Source organism: Petromyzon marinus, chromosome 11, assembly GCF_048934315.1.
Source record: "Petromyzon marinus isolate PM22_M1 ecotype Great Lakes invasive population chromosome 11, UKy_Petmar_22M1.pri1.0, whole genome shotgun sequence".
NCBI classification, from domain to species: Eukaryota; Metazoa; Chordata; class Hyperoartia; order Petromyzontiformes; family Petromyzontidae; genus Petromyzon; species Petromyzon marinus.
In genome coordinates this window covers 22,682,950-22,691,508 of record NC_133677.1, presented here as the reverse complement: position 1 = coordinate 22,691,508, position 8,559 = coordinate 22,682,950, and positions in this window count along the sequence as shown.

Sequence of the window (8,559 nt, the reverse complement as noted above, 5' to 3'; positions counted from 1 at the left end):
CGCCTTGACAAAGGAATTAGCATATAATTTAGCATTGAAATGGCTGAGTGATTAGCTTGTCACTGGTCACAGAAATGGCTATGTTAAAGCATACACATCCGCAAAGGCACCCCTTGACAAAGGAATTAGCATAGAATTTAGTATTGAAATAGCTAAGTTAAAGTATACACATCCACAGAGGCACCCCTTGACAAAGAAATTAGCATAGAATTTAGCATTGAAATAGCTGAGTGATTAGCTTGTGACTGCTCACAGAAATGGCTACACCACACACCGGTGTGCTGTACTAGTGATGAATTGGCATGTTCTGTTTACGTGACAACCCTTACTAGTTGGCTGTCGGGTGGTGGCGGGTTTAACGACACATTTAAATTGTAATAGGTTTTTACCCTTTTATCTGGCACCATAACTAACACCTTTATGCAAACATGATCCCTTGTATAAAGGTGTCAGTTTTGGTGCCAGATAAAAGGGTAAAAACCTATTACTATATCTTGCTACTGGCAAAGGAGGTCTCATAATGTAAATTCTTACCCCGAGCTCTCAATACTCTGATAGTGCGCTGTTTTTGAGTTGTATGCCTTTTGGCGTCATCTGGTCCAACACCAGTGGAGACTAGGCTCTAAGAAAAGCCATCTCGGGTGTGGACCAATCAGCTTCAAGGACAGTGTATATTATTATCAGAATTGTCTCTTTTTGTTTGCATTTTGACTGCTTGTGTTGTGGTTATTGCAAACATGATCCCTTGTATAAAGGTGTCAGTTTTGGTGCCAGATAAAAGGGTAAAAACCTATTACTATATCTTGCTACTGGCAAAGGTCTCATAATGACACATATATTTACGCGATCCAACCCGTAAAACCTGTATTATGGATATTTGTCGCGAAAGCCTACGTGTTAAACTGCCATGTATTTTTACGTCTATTGCTGTATTTTCTTACGTGCAATATATTTAATAAACCATCCTAATTTATTTATATTTTTGTTCATAGTTATATCATTGTTGCGCGTGCGGTGTGGTCAGTGGATATTGTTCAGTGGATCAAACCGAGACAAATATTTTTGCAGCAGCTGTGGCTGCACATTGCAACAGCGCATTCCGAATGGTGTAGAACGCATCGCCCATAATCTGTATCTGTGTGCAAACACCAGGTATGGTTGGTAAGAAACACGTTTGGTTTTAAATGAACAGAACTCGAGCTTCAGCCATATTGTTCATTATAGACCCCACTATGTAAGCATTAATCACGCAAACCTTGCGCCTGATTCATTTGAGTCGCTGGGCTCATGAGCAACAGGGCATTTGTGGCAAGGTGTTAATGTACCACAGATTAGCACGGTTGGCTACGTACACTGCGAAAGAAGTTCAACACATATTCTTTGGGTCTTTCCGTAAAGTCACGTAGATAGAACAATAAATAAAAATAAAGTGAATACAAAAGTAAAATATATCACGACGTTTCGATCGCAACACAAGCAATCGTCATCAGGCGAAAAATGATGAAGATTGCTTGTGTTGCGATCGAAACGTCGTGATATTTTTATTATTATTATTTTGTATTCACTTTATTTTTATTATTTTATTGTTCTATCTACGTGACTTTATCGAAAGACCCAAAGAATATTAATTCCTGCAGTCACGAAAGCTTTAAGTCAAGATTCAAGCACAACACACATTAATACATTTTGGAAAGCGAGTATCCTTGCACGTACAATGCACTGGACCGCATGTTCGTGTTAAGTGAGTCAGGGGCTTTGTCACTGCCTACCCCATGATATAAATAATCTCAGAGAATTCAATTGCAAGTGTGCAATCTCCCTTCCGGTGGGCATCGAGGATGAGTCATACCCTGGCTTGCCAGGAGGCAGTGGAACACAACTGTGGAATCCTTTCCATCTGCACGGGATAGAACGTTGCCCCCTTGCTCACATTCGTTCGTTTTCTGCGAGTGTACTGGTTTCCCCCCACATGTAAACACTCAGTAAGTGGCTGCAAATATCGGAATGCAAAGAGAACCGCAGATCTTGGGCGATTGTTGGGAGTGCCGGCTCACCGCCTGGCTGCTGTCTCCCCGCTCGTCTGTGGGAGACATATAGAGGTACTGAATAAGATTTATATTCTCTACATAACATGATTCCTATCTACACAAAGAACTCACCGCGTGGAATACAGCAAGTGATATTCCACGAAATAAAAAATAAACGTACATGACCACAACAGAAGCCAATGGGTACAGCTGTGCATACACGTACACACATATACACGATTCCTACTGGTGGTTGGAACGATTCACCACTGCCGGAGAGTCAAGGAATTGTAATGATTCAGGATCATTAATGCAAACTGTCCCCGTTCTCAAACCTGAGTACGATTTAAAAGGTCATAGAACGCCTTTGTCGGAAGCAATTACTTCCCCATGTCACTGCGATGGGCAGATTCATGCCGTTGCAGTCGGCTTACACATTGTCAGTAGACCCCCATACGCAAGCGTACGCATTTGGGTTAACCCCTCCTCCCCCCTCCATGCATACATACTAAATGGATGCCCCCTAACAGCTACACCACCACTCCCCACACGAGACGAGCACGTGACTCTAGGTGTAAATGGAGCAGGAGCGCGAATACACGTGCCGATGCCCCAAGTACAGTTGCCACCATTTCCACGACAGAGCAAACCCAGGCACATTTCTCAGCGAGCCCAGGTCTACTGTTAAAACTGTGCCGTTCACGGTGATAAAATTCAACCATAGTCATACCCGGGGTACCAGATCTCGACACAAATCAATTCCTGCTGCCACCCGAACACTGTCCGGGGGTCAAACACAGACAGGTGGCAGCCCCAGTCGCGAGGCCACATCTGCGCCAACTCACGGTAAATGTGTGCAGGGCCAGCAGGAAGAGCCCCGGGATCTCGGAGCGCAGCCACTGGTTCCACGCGCTGTCTCGGTCCACGTCCTCGCGTGACGACGACACTTCAAAATCACCTGACCGGAAGGAGGGGGTGGGAGGGAGAGTAAGAAGGTACGAAGGGGAACCTTCTAACACTTTCACAGTGACGCGTTCTTTGCGCGCATCACCCTGCAGCCAACCTCTCTGCTCTCGTGTGTGAACGTGGGTCAGTTTGGTTTAATCGTTCAGAATGAATGGGGCATGACCCTGGTCCTTGTGCAACTTATTATTTTCCATGAGATAATACCAAACACATCATTCATGTGTGTGTGTGTGGCCTGCAAGCAAAACCTACATGCTCTCGAGTCATATATCGGGAGCAGTCACAGGTGGGAAAGCATTGCCGAATTCCTAGAAAGGCTCAGCTCTCTCCAACTTATGTTGAAAGCGTTTATGCATTAGTTCTGCCCGTACCTCTTTGTGCCTGTGTAGTGGGCAGGCAAGTGTGGTGGAGCAGCAGGTCCAGCACACGGGGTGTCCAGCAAAGGAGAGGAACTCCCCGTGGCCGTGGCCGGGGAAGCAGAGGTCGGCGGCGCTGGGAGCGGCGTCAGTTGCGCGGCGTCTGTGGGAGAAGGCACAGGCCTCTGCTGAAGATTATCATCCGCAGACACATCACACGGCTTGCCAGACACGTCACGCACTCGGCCCTGTGATTGTGGAGGTGAGACAGGTTCGCGCGTGGCAACGAATGGCTTGTCGCTGGACAAACATCGACGGCAACATCGGGAGAACGCGGCACGAACTCGTGCAGAGTTTCTGGCACCGTATGAATTTACACTCCTTGTAGGTATGTGCGTTGAACCTCTTTCGCGCCGTACGTCAGCCAGCCGTGCTAATCGGAGGTGCAGATGGATGCAATTGAAGGAAGTGGAGCAGAGATTTCAAAATGAAACAAAAAAAATTGATACAGAAATTACACAAGTCCAGGGGACTTCACCAAGGCCGTGTTATCCCAGAATCTGACAGAGCACAAAGGAAGATTGGCAATGATAAAAAATGGCTTCATAACTATCATTGTCAGATGGCACACTTGCATCTTCAGTCTTCAGTCAGCGTCAGTAATTTAAGAATGCACGCATTATGCGTGACACCAACTAAAATGGCATCGATGCTGACTAATCACATCCTCTTCAAGATGTGGAACTCAGGAGACATGGATGCCTCTTCCAAACATGACTACCGTTGACAATTGAGTTGTCGCTTGGGTAAAAATAAAATGAACTAGGAGATTTCAACTTGAAAATCCAAACCATCGCACCAACAGTAATGGATGGAATCCTATATGAGGCGCACACTGCAGTAGCTTCAGGTGGACTCTGGTACCTGCTTTAACGTCTGTGTGAGAAGCATCTTCTCCCACTGAAATTCAAACAAAGTGGACAGTTAGACAAGACATGTTTTAAAACATCCGCAATAAAATTCAAGTATGTATACCATTAAAGTAAACTATTTTTTGTTTACCAGGTAAGGCCCATTGAGAGCTATATAGCTCTTTTTCAGAAGCGACCTGGCCACAAATTATAGCTTAACGAAGTGGCTTATCACGTGGAAATTTATAGTAGCCAAATACTCTAAACGCATTACTTACAAATAGCTCACAAAGCGGTTATCCTCCCACTACCCTTGGGTTACCTCCTGTCCCGGTCCAGCCGAGACAGTCTGTGAATTGGCATCTGTGTTTGGGTGGCATGAATTAATTTGTACCGAGATCTGGTACCGGTACTGTGCTGAACTTTACTACTGCATGGTTGTTGACAGACCTAGACAGACTGAAACATAGGTCTGGGTTTGATCTCCATAGTGGAAAAGGTGGTAACCCGAAAACTAACCCAAACCCTTCCACATTCAACGATAAACACTTCTAAAACCGAGTTCGCTCGGAAATGACCCCACTAAACCGCACGTATTTAAACGTTTGACTTCAGTGTTTCCTCTGCCGCGTGCGAACGATGAAGTGCACGGCCTCTCGTGATGATGACCTCACACCCGCATGGCTGCACGAAGGGCGGTGCTGACGAGCATGAGGCAGGTGGAAGAGGCAAAACGAGGAGGCAAGATTAGAGTGCTGTAGTCGGTGGGGAATAGTGGGGCCTATTTCCAAATGATTGATTTATGTGGAAATGAAATTGGTCAAGAGCCCGTTACTTTGTAAACATTAGCATGTATCTACTTTAATACCAAGTCTGCAGGGGTGGGAAAGATGAGGTCTATTCGTTCTGGTGGGCAAAGAGAATTTAGACACTCCAAGTTAAGTCTGGTGGCATACGGATAAAATGCACCTTACAAATGTAAATAATGATTATTAATCCATCTTCTTCTTCACTCCCACGGTGTTTCCAACCAGGGTTAGGCCATGTAATGATCTGACGTGCTGTACACTTGTACAGTGTTACTGAATTATTGTATCATTATGAATTCAGTGCCCCTTCTGTGACCTTTCCCTAGATCCCCCTCTTGTGTATAACCTGGCCTGCTGACGTCAGGGCCGTAAGCCTCAGATCCCTTTCCCTGCCAGCAGCAGGCGCTATGCTGTTACATTACCATTCTATGCCACTACACAGGGACTCCTCTACTTACGAACATTCGACTTACGAACTTTCAGAGATATGAACAAACCTGTCCGTATGTCCAGTTTCCTGTTCGGACCGAGAGTCGTAAGTTCAACCGCCGCACAATAGGTGGTGATGGTGGCATCTACATCTGCAGAACGTGAAGAACTAGAGGCAACTTTTAAAGCCATTCCCCGTGTTTAGTGTACAAGCCGTAAAACGTGTTTGAAATCGACGGGAGTAAAGTTGGACTCACGAACAAATCGACTGACGAACAGACCTCTGGAACCGAACTCGTTTGTACGTACAAGAGTCTGTATATGGTGGTCACTCTGAACAACACAGACCCAGCCTCCTTTTTACTATTTTTGGTCAATTAGGACATTACCAGATGCATCTTTCTGTGCTAACGACCACACAATACACATTAGACGTGTCACAACAGGTCACGTTTAATTGTCTAACCTTGTCTGGAGTAAGTCGCATACGGTAGACATTTCTGCACATTTGCAGAATTACATGCCTATGACAAAGGAACCATGTCTATTGCATTAGACAGGGGTGCTAGATCATGTGTGGATGCAGATTCCCGCAGCAATAGAGGGAATAGGTTGTTCGCAGCGCCACTGATTAATCAGAATCAGAATCTTTTTTATATCCTGGAGGAATCCGATGAGCTATGAAGATCTTTTTCACATATGTCCAGTAGGGGAGGGTCAGCGAGCTATTTCCAAAACCGATGAGAGGCAAGATGGAGAAAATGTAAGCAAATTGCTAAAAATACAATGTACATACATTCCTGCCAATTTGTCAACAAATGCAAGCTTGGGCAAGGTAGCCACACAACAACCACAGCTCCAGACCACGACAAGACTCCACAAAGTCCCTCAATTGCATTGCATTAAAATTGAACGTTTAATGAGCGATATTTGAAATAGCGTTACCAAATGACAATATTCCCTTCGAATACCTGACTAATGAATGAGGCTAAGACGCTTGCAGTAATGTTCAAATATGCATCACAAGCCATTCAGAAGTGGTAGGCCTCACGTGACCACAGGGCACCACAGTGGCAATATGTTAACTACCTCGCCTGGTACGCAGGAGGCCATGGATTCAATCCGGACCCTGTCGCCTTCTGTATATTTTGAGGTTGCATGTCTCTCTCACTACATTTAGAATAAACATCACGCGTTTAGAGTATTTGGCCTCTATAAAATTCCACGGGATAAGCCACTTCGTTGAAGATAACATTTGTGATAGCCAGGTTGCTTCTGAAAAATAGCTCCATAGCTCAGTGGGGCCTCAAACTGGTAAAATAAAAAATATAGTTTGTATTCTTGGTTCTTTCGGTAAAGTCGCATAGAAGTGAATCAATAAAATAATAAAAATATAAAACAATACAATTCTCACGACGTTTCGACTGCAACACAAGCAATCATCAGGTGATGATGATCATCATCAGGTGATGATGATTGCTTGTGTTGCAGTCGAAACGTCGTGAGAATTTTATTGTTTTATATTTTTATTATTTTATTGTTTCCCTTCTACGTGACTTTACCGAAAGAACCAAGAATATGAATCCCTGCATTCACGAAAGCTTTAAATCAAAATATAGTTTACTTTAAAAGTCATAGTTTGAGAATGGCGGTCCGATGGGAGGGAGTGAAGGGGTATTGTGAGGAGGCGTCATCGGGAGTGGAAGCTGCTGGTGGGAGCATGGGAGGTGTGGGGAGTGTGAGGTGCATCGGCATTGTGGAGAGGGAAGGGGTGAGAGTGTTGTAAGCGATGGGTCTGGGGGAGGAGTGGTGGATATGACGATGTGGAAGCTGTGTCGGTGATGAAGTGTGTGCTTGAAGTGAGGATTACATGGGGAGCGGTGCCGAAGTGGTTAGCGCACCGAGCGACGGGATCCGGCGACCCGAGTTCTATTCCCACTCACGGCCAACATTGGTGACGAGTATCTGAACCAATCTCGGTCCCATCCCAGGTCTATTCTGCCTTAAAATGAGTATCCAGGTTCGGTGAATGGGAGGAGACAAAGGCGGCCAGGCGTGGTGCTGGCCACCCATCCCATCTCAGCGTGTCACCCCATGGCACCTGGGTAATGGAGGTGGTGATGAAGATGGTGACGACGGTGATGATGATGTTGATGACGATGGTGATGACGAGTCACTCACTCAGACTCACAGAGCCACACTCAGAGACTCACAGCCACACTCAAGAGACTCACAGCCACTCACTCAGACTCACAGAGCCACACTCAAGAGACTCACAGAGTCACTCACTCAGACTCACAGAGCCACACTCAGAGACTCACAGAGTCACTCACTCAGACTCACAGAGCCACACTCAGAGACTCACAGAGTCACTCACTTAGACTCACAGAGCCACACTCAGAGACTCACAGCCACACTCAAGATACTCACAGAGTCACTCTCTCAGACTCACAGAGCCACACTCAAGAGACTGACAGAGTCACTCAGAGAATCACAGTCACTCACACAAACTCACACTCACTCAAGGAGACCATCATCAAGTGATGATGATCATCAGGTGATGTTGATTGCTTGTGTTGCAGTCGAAACGTCGTGAGAATTTTATTGTTTTATATTTTTATTATTTTATTGTTTCCCTTCTACGTGACTTTACCGAGAGAACCAAGAATATAAACTATATATTTTTTTTATTTTACCAGTTTGAGGCCCCACTGAGCTATGGAGCTATTTTTCAGAAGCAACCTGGCTATCACAAATGTTATCTTCAACGAAGTGGCTTATCCCGTGGAAATTTATAGAGGCCAAATACTCTAAACGCGTGATGTTTATTCTAAATGTAGTGAGAAAGACATGCAACCTCAAAATATACAGCAGGCGACAGGGTGGGGATTGAATCCACGGCCTCCTGCGTACCAGGCGAGGTAGTTAACATATTGCCACTGTGGTGCCCTGTGGTCACGTGAGGCCTACCACTTCTGAATGGCTAGTGATGCATATTTGAACATTACTGCAAGCGTCTTAGCCTCATTCATTAGTCAAGTTTTCGACGGGAATATTGTCA